This window comes from Protopterus annectens, chromosome 3.part0, assembly GCF_019279795.1.
Source record: "Protopterus annectens isolate FY-2018-M chromosome 3.part0, PAN1.0, whole genome shotgun sequence".
Classification (NCBI taxonomy): domain Eukaryota; kingdom Metazoa; phylum Chordata; order Ceratodontiformes; family Protopteridae; genus Protopterus; species Protopterus annectens.
The window spans coordinates 71,874,250-71,887,803 of NC_056731.1; positions in this window are offsets into that span (position 1 = coordinate 71,874,250).

Consider the following 13,554-nt stretch of genomic DNA (forward strand, 5'->3'; position numbering starts at 1 on the left):
GTTAGCTCACTTGTACCTTGATTTACGGAGCTTTACCTTCCTATATCCCCTTACCTAGCTACACTAACTCAGAGGTTACACAACCTAAGTAAAGTGATAAACACCCCTAAAGTATAAGCTAGTATATTTGCCAGGAGCTCTGCATCACAGTTCATTTGAGTACTCACTTTTTGTACTCTTTTTGTCTAGTTCAGGATCATGGGGAAACTAAAATTAATCCAACATTTATTAAACAACAAAAAGTATTCACATAAAAATCCACCTATGACAACAGGGGATGTCAACTAAACTGAACTTTGCATTTACTGGGTCAGTAATAAAGACAATGATATTAAATCCATCAGACCAAAAATACTTTCATATTACTGACAGATGAAGATTAACCAGTGGCAGGTCATCACCTTAGAAGGTTTCTAGCTATTGTCATCATCTGCACTGTTGAAGTCAACTTAACTTTCTACTGTTCAGTGAACATTAATTAAAAGTTGCTTATTCAAAGATTGTAACAGTGCCATTACCTTTGTATCATTCTAGGACACAGAGTATCTGTAATTTTAATCCAACAGTGATGCATTACACTGGTGGATTCAGGCACACAAAAGAGCAAGCATGACCTCCCCCTTTTTGTCTCATGAGAATCTGTGATAACTGATGACAGTGGTCCTGTGTTGTCAGCCTGGAAGAAATGCTGTAAATAAATAAATAAATCAGCTTCACATATTCTGTTATACAAGGGAAAGGGTATGGATTCTGTTTGAGACAGGCATGGAAATGAGTGTTGGTGGATGAGTACATAGCTGTCTGGAAACAAAAGCATTTGTCCATGCATTCTGCTGTAGCTTTTTTCCCCTTACATATCTACAGATTTCAGAATTTAATTTTGCATAGCTGTTAATGCCTGTGGCATAATAAATAAGAAATGAATGCTGTAGCAGTCAGCAACTGTGCATTACTGAATACTTTTATTCTGAATGTAGGGCATAGCAAGTAACAACTTTACTGTAACTGGCAAAATATTCATTTCTGTTTGTTTTCCCATACAGGCTGAACTTAAGCTGATCTACTGTTTTTAGGGTATTGACAAACGATTACTTTTCTGCAATTTTTTGTGGGGAGAGGAGGCAATGGTGCATACATATATCTGGGAGAAGAGACATTGACATCTACATTTATGAGTGCCATAGTCACTTGTTATGTGTTGGAATGTGGAGGAGGTAGGAGCTGTTTGAATGGCTGTTTTTTTTTTAATCATTTACAACACCTGGAGTTTCTTTTTTCTATACTTTCCTTTAACATTCATGTGGCATCTTGATATTTAATAACAAACAATATATAACAGGGGAACGTGAAAAAAATAAAAATGAATGCCCATAAGACTGTTAATCTAGAATGCATTGCATTGTTTGTCACTTGTTATTCATATTTTCATATTTCCACAACTAAACGAGGCTACATATTATTCATGGATATAGTATGAAATATAATACAGACTGAGAGATATTCGCTATCATTTATATTGTTTATTATGCAAGTAGTCATAATTTTCATTCTCCGTAAACATCTAAATAAAAAAAGCACCCAGAAAGGAATTTCATGCTGTTATGTGGATGCCTGGCTTAGCAAAAGTGCTGCTAAGACTAATAAGTCCATGGGCTCACAGATTTATATTAAATCAGTGATAGGTCAACCACTGTAGGCTTAGCCAATGATGTCATAAAAGAAGGAACCTAGGAAGTGAGCTAATAGTTTAGAAGTTATGGCAAAAGGTAGAGTTAACTTGGGAGATGCAGCTAGAATATTTTCAGCTTGGATTATTTACATGGAAGGGAAGAAAGGAGAAGTTGGATAAAAGGGAGGAAAAGAAAAGCAGAGAAGTGATAGGGAGGAGTGAGATGAGGTAACATTTGGTTTGGCATAGATAAAGGCTTGTAGCCAGTGACTCCGAGGATAAATGTATCACCCTTGCATTCATCTAATTAAACATTGAATGTTGATAGGGTTTTACACTGTCTAATATGTTTGCCCTAAAGCCACTCCATATGCGAAGAAGATACTGGGTGATGAATTTATCCCAGAATTGGGACTTGTTCATATTTTGGTATAAAACTAGTCTTTGGAATGGTATTTCATCAGAAATTTTCTTTTCAAGGAAAAGGTGGTCTTAGACAACAGGGTTTGACATTGCTTACAATGCAAGGCACAAACCACTTTGTATGAGTCTACAGGTCACAGAAAACAAGTGCAGGTTTTTAGACTACCCCAATAAGACTGGTTCTTCAAACACTGATGTATTTTCTTTTGGTTATACAATACCGGAGTGTTTTTAGGTAGGAGAATTGTTGAGTGCTTCACATGCCAAATAGAGCATTGTACTCGGTGAATATGGGTAGAGTAAAGGGGATTTAGAATGGCTTGGAATTTGGATGAGAACCCATGATAGATGATATGTGATTTTCTGGCAATATTAGAAATATGCTGATTTAAGGACAGCTTTTGTTTATAGAAGTCCCTAAATCCAAAAGTCATGGTATCAATCTTATGGTGAGTTCAGTTTATTTGATACTGTGCAGGAGCACTTGTTTTACCAAAGATTAGTATCCTATAAATCTTTCTGTTTATGTTGAGACCATGGTTAGAGCACCAGTTATTAGTGTGAATAAGACCTTGCTGGAATATTATTGAATCTGATGGGGGAATTTAGGATGGGTCCTGGTTTGCATTCATCTGTAAATTTGGTTAGTAAAAGATTATTATCACTTGCCTGTTCTTCTGAGACGATAGAATCTTCAGGAATGTATCTAGTTGCATTTTGCTTTTTTGACAGGGTGCCACTTATTCAGATTAAGGGTACTTGATAGCTAATTAGCAATTCAACAAACCACAAAGATGTCAATGTTCTGTTAGGTTAGCTTATTTATGATGCTAAAGGGGTAAAGAGAAAATGGTACAAAATGCTTTGACTAAATTGAGATAGGCAGTATAGATGGAAAGTGCTTCAACTAGGGCTTTGGTGACTTTTAAGATGCTAATAAAATTAAGAAAACATGATCTACTTGATGATATTTCCTGAGGGAAGGTTGAGGGGGAGAGAGGAGTAAAGCTGGAGCTGAATGTATCAGCCAGGAGGTTTGCTATATCTTCTGGCTCAGTGTAGGTGGTTCCATTTACAATGAGCTCTAAACAAATTGTGTATTGCCTTTGAGGTTGCGGACATAGCTAAACAATGCTTTGTGGCTGTCCTTGGCCTGAGTCCAAACTTATCTCAAATTTGGCGTTGGTAGACTTTATTTTATTTGTCCTCTGAGTTATTTGTTTAGTTTAATGAAAGTGCTTTTATCCTGCTGGGTGCTGCACCTCCTAATTTTTGCCATGATTTTCTTCATCCTGTTATACATCCAGTTGATTTTGTGATTCCACCAGTATGGCTTGTTTTTTTTAGTTAGTTCTGTACTTCTTCCTGGTGGGTACAGCTGCCTCTATACAACTATTACCGTGCTTGTACAGGGTTTCTGTGAACAGTTCTGCACAGGCAGAAGTGTACTCAGGGTTTATAGGGGCTTGATATTTTGCCATATTCTCACTTAATAGCAGGAGGTTAGCCTTAGAATAGTTCTTGAATTTTCCTGGTTTAGCTGGGGTCCAAGTTTTATTTTTACTTCAAAGGTGACCATTTTGTGGTCTGACCTTACCAGGGAAGGGATTACAGTAGGGGGTATGCAGCACTCTCCCATATTAGTGAGGACCAGATCCAGTATGGTTGCAGCCCTAGTTGGTGTATTGACTATCTGGTCAAGGTAGTTTGTGTTACAAAATCCAGGAATCTCTGTGCATGTACGTTTGATGTTGTATATGATTCCCAGTTAATAGTGGGGTAATTAAAGTCACCCATGAATATAGTATTGGGTTGGATGGTTAGTATTACTAATAAGTTTAAATACAAGGTAAGGGTTTTCTGGGTCATAGAGCAGCATTGTTGTAATGGGATTCTAACAGGTACTTCAAATCTTGCAACATTTCTAAGTGGCGTATGGACAGTCTCCATGCTCTGTTAATCAGAGTTGTTACACAACTTATAAATAATCATATTCCTCCTCTGCCTTTGACTTTTTTTTGTTTTGTTTTTTGGCATAAAGCCAATATTTGCCCTTAAAACAAAGTGTTCTAATATGGCAAAGCACTAATAAAGTGATTATGCTTCCTTTATGTACTGGGTTGACAGACGGGTCTATGTGCTGCACCTTTTATGACACTTTGTGTAACATGGTTTCAAGGCAATGACTGTTGCACATCAAATTAATCTATCTATCTACTTATCTATCAATCTATTATACAACTGCTTGCATGCCTACCTTTATATGTAGGTGCTGAACATCTTTCTTTTAGGCACTGAGTCATTTGGTATTTCTGTAGAGAGTCACCTTATGCTCTCCAGAACAGTGCTGTAAAGGTAATTCTAACAGCTCACTGGTCAAGAAAGTCACATCAGTAGGGTTGACAGACCAGAAAATTATTTTTCTTTGGTGCTTTATGACTGTATATAACAATACAATATGAAAATGTTTATGAGTTACAGATTTCTTTTACGCATAAGAGAATATTTAGCTTGCTTTGTCACAGACATAAACTGCAACATTCAACAAGCTGGCATGCAGCGCACAGTTCCAAAATTGTTTTAGTCAAAAAGAGGCAATTTATATTTTTAATTATAGCAATAAAATATGACAGGCATAAGATAATATGCTGCTAGCTGTTGAGGATTACATTTAGAACTTGATCCATGTAGCACAAGGACATTAAACCACATGACTAGCAAAGTTCAAAATGTAGCTCTGTTCATGTATTTATAGAATAATGTCAGTAACATGAAAACATTTTCTTTAATTTTGGTCTGTTGATGCATTTTTCAGGTTAAGAAATACCAGTATTAAGTTTCTTATTTCTTCACATAGTAGGAAATAACCCTGCCCAATTAATCTTATGAATTTACCCTCATGACCTTACTTAGCACTGTGACTCTGTGCTTCCTAAAGTCCACCATTATGCTTTGTCATTACTCTGTTTGCAAATTCTTGGATCCACCACTGATTTATTTTAGACTTACAAACATTAAAGCAAGGCTGAGGAAATCTCCTAAGCCTCACATAACTGTCAACATTTACCTCAAGAATCAGGGCTAAGCAAAAAATAATAAGGAACAGTAGCCCAAAAAACTGGGATCAGTTTTTAAATATTGATGTTATTCATTTAAATGGTTAAAAGATCAGTAACATGTGCATTAGCTTGCAGTTTTTGACAATAACCAATCTGCAACTCTAATATCTGGAATTATTTAATGACTGTATTACTCAATGGTTTACCAAAAAGTCACTCATTTTATTTTTTTTCTATAGAATTTTTTTTTTCAGTGTAACAAATCTTGTTATAATTTTCATTCAATTTTGATAACAATGAATAAACAAACAAACAAAAAAAGATATATACATTATTTACATTAGACCTGAAATTATACATATACAATACCTTTCTGATCTGATACATTTAAGCAATAGTCATAAAATTTTTAGGAAGAGTCGGTGTTTGTTTTTATATTCTCAGTAAGGGATAAAATCCTTCTCCATGGATTGTTGCTCCATAGTTTTGGATATATTCTCATTAACTGAGCAGTTTCTACCAGAAGAAGAACAGTTAGCTGCCCAAGTGATGAACAAACAAATGAAACTGTATGAACACTATCCGCATAGTGCAGTAGATATGAAAATGGCTTTGCTCATAGAAACTGTCAACTCCTATGAGCAATAGTTATTGACTCAGAAAAGAAAGAAAATACATAGAGACATTCAGGACTTTACAATGAGTAATATTTTTGCATGACCCAGACAACGATCTAATAACACTTCCAGGAATGCCCAAATGGAACAAGCACCATCTGCATTGAATATAGAGGGAGATAGGGGTAGAGAAGTGAGAAATACCCCTTTAAGAAGTCAATATTCAATTCATGAGGAGATTCAGGATGTAACGTATAGCGACCCGATGACGTCAGTGATGAGTTTGAGTAAAGAAGTAGTGCCATTAAGTGATACGGTGGTCAATAATGCTGGAAACACCATGAAACACCTTAATGAAGGGGCCAGGAGGAAAATAACGCAGAATAAGAACATGAATAATGAAGGGAACAGCAATAGGAGGCTTCAGAATGATATGAGGCTACCGTTTCCAATTAATACAAATTTTTGACAACCCTCTCAAAGCAGAGGTCGCATGAAAAGGAATGCTTCCCAGGAAGGGGACAACAATCTATCAAAAGAATGTGGCAACAGGGAAGGAGTTGATAGTATGGAACATTTCAACAAAGACATTGACACAAGATGAGTTCAATGTACTACAAAAAGGTATGACTTTTATATCAGGCAACAATCCTAAACTGACTGCATTGTTGAACTGAAACAGTTTACTAAGAATGTTATATTAAAATTACAGTTTGATGGTAATAACCTTAATAATGAGATGGGAGCTTATGAGTTCTGCAAGACTAGCACATATATATCAGCTAACAATGCTGTTTAAGAAACTTTTGAAAGGATGTGTATTAGATATTTATGATATGTTCACGAAGGATACTAAGGTTAAAAAGTTTGTGAATTTAAATAAAAGTGAAAAAGAGGCCCTCCGTGCTTTACAAAAGGATGCAATTGTCTCTATTAGACCAGCCGATAAAGGAGGGCCCCTTGTAGTAATGGATTACACTTTCTATAAAACAGCAATGAATGAGATGCTACATGATGAGAAAGTATGTAAAAAAATTAGTAAGAAAGATGTAGAGTCATCTGTATTAAATGTATATAACATGCTTTTTGAATGTCTACAGTATAGGGTAACAGACATGAATTTATTTAATTATTTGAATGTGACTAGCCCAATAACACCTATTATACAGGGGCTGCCGAAGATTCACAAACACCCAACTAACCCTCCCATGAGGCCCATTGTGGCGGTGAGGGTGTGGTCTACTGAATCTTTGAGTATTTATGTGGAGAAACACCTTAAACCAATTCTTTATAAGAGCGAATATGTGCTCAAAGATACGGAACAGTTTCTATGTGATTTGTATGCCTTTTTGTATAATAGGATTGTTTGTCTAGAATGTTTTATGGTGACGTTAGATGTCCAGTCTTTATTCACTGCTATACCTAATAGAGATGGTCTTGAAAAGTGTATGCAATATCTAATGGATGATGGTACATATGATAGGAAGTTTATTGAATTATTGATGCTGTTTACTGAATCAATTTTGGAGAACAATTTGCTCATGTTTGAAGAAGATTTGTATAAGTAACTAGATGGAGTAGCTATGGGCACATCCTGTGCCAATTGCTACGCCAACCTGGTTATGGCTAAATGGGAAGGTACATATTTGGTTCCCTATATTAGAATGGGCAGACTAATTTTCTAGAGACGTTTTGTAGACGGTCTTTTTCTGTTATGGGAGGGTGACGAGAAGTTATTGACAGAGATTTTAGTTGATATCAACTCAAATACACATTTTTTGAAGTTCACCATGACTCATTCACTGAAAGAGATTGCATTTTTAGATGTGAAAATATTGAGAGATGAGAAAGGGGATTTTGAAACCCAGATTTATATTAACGAATGCTACAGAACAACATATTTAGATAGACAGTGTATGCATCCCAGCTATGTTTTTAAAAATATAATTAAAGAGCAAGGACGTAGGACATCTAGATTGGAAGCCAATGATGAAAAATGTATGCAAGAGCTTAACATGCTTAGTACTAGATTTAAAGGAAGGGGTTACACTGAATTAGAGATTGATCATGAATTAAACAAGATACCAGAACTCAGAGGGAATAAGGGAAAACCCTACTTCTCGGAGAGAGTACCCCCAGTAGCATATAATAGATGAATGAACAGCAAGATGTGTATGTCTATTACATATTGAAGTAACATAAGATGTCTGCAAGAGATTTATAGTAAACATTGGGAGATTCTCTGTATAGATGACAGAGTCAGGAATATTATAGATGAACATCCACAATATACTTATAAAAACAGGAAATCATTAAAAAGGCTATGTGGTCCTAAGAATATGACAACTGAGCCCCAGATGATTAATAGAATGGGTACATTCCCATGTGGGAATTGTAGGTACTGTAAATACTTGGGTTGTGCCTCAGTTTTCTTACACTCGGACACAGGTAAAAGATGGGAATTTAAGTTGGGAGCATGTTGCTATAGTAATAACTTAGTATATCTTGCACGTTGTGAAATATATAGTTCCTTCTATATAGGGAAAATGAAATGTACTTTAAAGGAAAGAATTAGCGAACACATTTATGATATCTCTAAAAACAATGAAGTGAATGCCCTAGCCTAACATGTTCAACTCACAAATATGAACCATACTTTTAAGTTTATTGTAGTACAACTTATTAAGATAAATCCAAGAGGGGGAGACATTAGGAATTACACTAAACAGATAGAGATGGATTGCATTATAAGAATGAAAGCCAACTGGGGGAAGGGATTAAATGAGAAGCTGTCATTGAAGCCTGTACTCCAGGCTAAAGGGGTATGTAGATAGGGCTACATGCAATATTCTAACTTTAATGTTTTTAGGTTTTTAAGTAAAAAGTGTCTATGCACATGGAATGAAATGATGAAATATATATGTGTGTATTTGAATGTCATTGGTCTATATGGCAGTTTTTTTTAAATGTATTTATGGGGAAGATACATGGAATGAAATGGTTAAATATTCATACCAATTAAGCTCTATTTCACTATTGGTTAATTGTTTTTTTAAAAATGAGGGGATGGGTTACATTGATTTTCTGATGAAGCAGTCTGTTGTACTGTGAAAGCACTCACCACTAAAGTTGGAAGTTTTTATGTACTCCGTGCTTTGGTTCTACCTTATTTTTTTGTAAATTTTTTGTACATTATTATATATAGCTTGAGCCATATATAAAATTGTTGGAAGTAGCATCATTTTTATTAATTGCAATCCATCTTTAAATGTTATGAATGTTTTATTCCATTTTTCAACATTATTTTCTACTTTTTTATGAGGTTATCATAGTTTGTAGTTAAGGTTTCTTCTGTTTTTTTTGCATAAAGTAATACCAGGATAGTTTAGTGTGGGTACTTGTTTGCCAGTTATATGGTCTCCAGCTACTAGGAATTCCCCATTTTTATTTAATGCTTTGTGGTTTGATCTTTCTTTATTAAAGTGAAGACCTGAAATTGAGTAGAATTTTTCAACCTGTTTGTCTAGCTCTTTTAAAGAATTTTTTGATTTATGTAGAATAAGTAGAACATCATCATCAAATATTATTTTAGAATTGTACTGGCCATATGTATTGATACCTTTTATTTTAGCGTTATGCCGTATTAAAGAAGCAAATATTTCTATTGCTAGTGCAAATAAAATAGGAGATATAGGACAACCTTGCTTAGTACCGTTGGTTAAAGGTATAGATTCAGAAGTAAAATGTCCTAGTTTTACATAGGCTAAATTATTTTTGCTAATATTTTTTAATAGTGAAATGAAATATAGAGGAAAATCATAAAGTTCTAAAATGTTGAATAAGTAGTCCCATTTTAAAGAATCAAACACTTTTTCTATATCCAGTGCAACTATTAGAATCTATTATGTATAAATCCAGTTTGGTCTTCATTCATAATAAGGGTCAAAGATTTTTAAATTCTATTAACTAGGATAGACGTGAAAATTTTATAATCATTATTGAGTAGAGATATTGGTTTATAGGAGCTGCAGGAGTAGGATCTTTATTCTCTTTTAAATAGGGGTGATTAAGGAATATTTCCATTATGGCGGTATTATATTTTTAGTTTGTATTAAAAGTAGGGTTTTATGAAAGAGATTTGTTATAGAAGTCAGAAAAAGTTTATATAATTCTATAATAATTCCATCAATTCCTGGCACTTTGTCACATTTACTTTTCTTAATCTTTTCTATATCTTCTTTTTGTGAAATTAATTTTTGAATATCCAGTTTTAGTTTGTCTGGGATTTCCTTAATTTTAGAAAAAAATTGTTTCCAAGCTCAGACAATAATTTTGAGAATTATTATCTTTGTAATGTTCAGTATAATGGTATTTAAATGCATCTGGAATGTTGCTTATGTATGATACTCTTTTGTTTTTTTTCCCCTCATGTATGATACTGGTGATGTTAGTTCTTGATTATATCTTAATTCTTGCAGCCAAGTTATGTAAATGTTTGGGTGAAGTTGAGTAAGAGTTTAACTTTAATTTTTCTAGGGCTAAATTAGTTTTATGAGATAGAACTTCATTCTATTTTTTATTTAATTAATCAATTAACTTTTTGTTATTAGAGGAGTTTGGTTATTAGATTTAATCTTTATGAGTTGGTTTTGTATGTTGTGTAATTCTGATTCACATTCTTTTGATTTATTTTTGAACCATGCAAGGGTTTTACCATATGTAAAAGCTTTCAATGAATCCTAGATCATGACTATATTAATCTCTTCAGAATAATTAGTATTTAGAAAAAAATGTAGTTCTGATGTCAGCCAGGGTTTAAATTCTTTCAATTTCATAGTATATGCCAGAATTCTCCCCATATGTATTACTTTTTTCAAAATCTGTTTGTAGGTTGAGAGCTATAGAGTTGTGGTCTGATAACGGGTAGGAAATTATTGAGGAAGTTGATATTTTTGTATTTAGTTCCTGAGAGACATAAAGTCTGTCAATTCTGGTTTGAGTACTAAATCTATAGTCTTTATATGAACATTTTAATGAGTTAGTTTCTTTGAGGTTAAAAAATATCTAGCAGTTTAAAGTTTTCACTCCATTTTTTTGAGAAGTTTTGCTGTTGAAGTAAAATGAAAAGGTCTCTTGGTGGTAGTATCGGAGCTATCTAAAATACAATTAAAATCACCTCCTATTATCAAGTTTCCTTTATAAGTATTCATAATAAAATCTAAAGTTTTTTGGCTGTTCCTACCCCCATACCAGGAAACCAGTACAGATTCACCAATGTCCATATTCTGTTATTGAAGTTTATTATACTGCAAATACTGGAACAGGAACCCTTTCGCAATAACACAGCTTTATTAACTTGAAGTGCGATCAATGCCAATACACTTTTTGTCAGGACGAAGTTCCTGACTTCATCAGAAGTTAGCAAACACCGAACCACTGATTACAATTAGTTAATATACTATTCCGTTAATTGCATATTCTCAAGTAATCAACGGTTGCATACACAAATAAAGGCAAAGGTGCCTCATCTTCTTAAACAAAAAGTCGGACACCAATAAAACATAGATAAAAATGTAGATTAAAATATATTTGTGATCTACAACTGTCATCTCGTTAAAATGGATATGTTGGTGAATATGTATACCATTCATTTAATAAATATAATAAACTAAAAAGAAATGAAATATTCGACAAATCACTGAACTGGCTAGGTAGAGCTTAATTGTTCAAAAATCGCTCTAAAGGTCCCATTGTCTATGTGAATAGGTACTATAACAAGGAATAGATCCTTACCAAAGGAAAAATTATTCAGTCCTTATATTATTTATCTACAAATATTCACCCTAGACTGCTCTACCCTAACCCTTTCATGGTTAAATTTTATTATTTATTGTTGTTTTTATTTATTTGTTTATGATATTTGTTGATTTAAAACAGTGTGTAAATTAAAAATACAACAGGTGTAGAAAGGAGCGACGCTGATCTCTTTGGTACAAAAAACAAAAACTGTGTTGTGACAGAGTATTCAAATCCCAAACAAAAGTAGCAATCCAGTAATGTCCAAGCAAGTGAACCACAACCACTGGTGACTTAAAATCTTTATTCCATCAGATAAGCGCTTTCGCTGCTAAGAGCTTCTTCAGATCTATTGAATGGTACACAAGTTAAAATTCCCCAGTATATATATGGGTGTAACAAGAGAAACAATTAACACAATTAACACAATTAAAGGGAAATGTTAAAAATCTCATATACTTGACAATACTAAAAAATATAGGTATATGAGTGTAAGTACTTATATCTAACATTCAAAGATGAATGAAAAATGAATAAATAGTATGATACACATATGTATAAAAAGACAAATGGATCAAAAAATGCAAAAAGTTGAGTATGGTAAAATGTCATGTCATGGGCTGCAGAAAAAATCTTACTTACATCTAAATACTGAAAACATTTGTAAGTTACTTGATTATTCAGTCAGAACATATACACTTAAGTGCAGCAAGAATGTGTGGATATGATCATTTTATATTCCTGCGTCTTGTCAATCTGGGTTTAATGGAGGATCTCTCATTCAGGCCTAATCCAACAGTTGGCTAAGGGTTATACTTTTGTTCCTTCCTCACACTTTGATCTAGCACACACTCTTATTGATTTGAAGCTATTCACTAGGAAACTCAATTTGTTGTCACTGATGGGTAATGATATGAACACTAGATCTGAATTTTATGTATCAAGTGTCTTTAACCCCCCATTGCACCCCACATTAGCCATCTTTGAGAGAGTGACCGAAATAGACTTAAGGAACCTGAAAAAACAGAAACCTAGGTACGGCCATATTGCATATAATATAACAAAGGAAGAAAGGAATGAGTTAATGCTCCTTAAAGAGGCACCCCTGCGTTTGATGAACCCGGATAAAGGGGGCGGCATCACCATTATGACTTGTAGTGATTATAACACCAGAATGGAGGAAATCCTGAATAGTGACGCCTACTCAAGAGCATCCCTTAATGAGATGCATGGAGCCCACCAGAGGGTCAAGGCATTCATTGAGGAACTCTACATTGAGGCCAGAATCAATAGGGAAACATACACCTATATGCAACAACCAACACCTAGGACTCCAGTTCTATTTGGGATTCCCAAAATCCACAAAAGCATTAATAATCCACCTATGAGGCCTTTAGTGGATGGAAGGAATAGTATCACCTATACCTGTGCTAAGGTGTTAGACAGAATCCTCCAAAAATATGTAAAAAAAGAAAAACAAATCACGAAGGACTCATGGTCCTTCCTTAAATCAATCAATGCAGTGGGTTTTTTCCCAGACTGCCAATTGGTAACCATAGATGTGAAGGACCTTTATTTCTCCATTCCCCACAATACTGCAATTGAATGGGTATCAGCAATGCTAAGGCTAATGGAGGCACCTACTGAAGAGATCCAGTTGGTAGGGGAACTAATTGACATGGTCCTCTCTTACAACTACGTGATGTTCAATAACGAACTATACCACCAGGAGATTGGGGTAGCCATGGGCTCTCCATGTGGCGGGAGTATCGCCAACCTAGTCATGGCATTTTGGGAAAGATCCTTCGTATTGAATGGGGGTGTCCCTTATGCCAAGTTAATTTTTTACACCAGGTTCCTGGATGACATATTCTTGTTATACCAAGGAACCGAGGTGGAAATCCAAACAATGATGGCAAGTCTTAATGACTCTGCTGAGTTCCTCCTGTTCACATACAAATATAACAAGGACAGGATAGACTACTTGGAT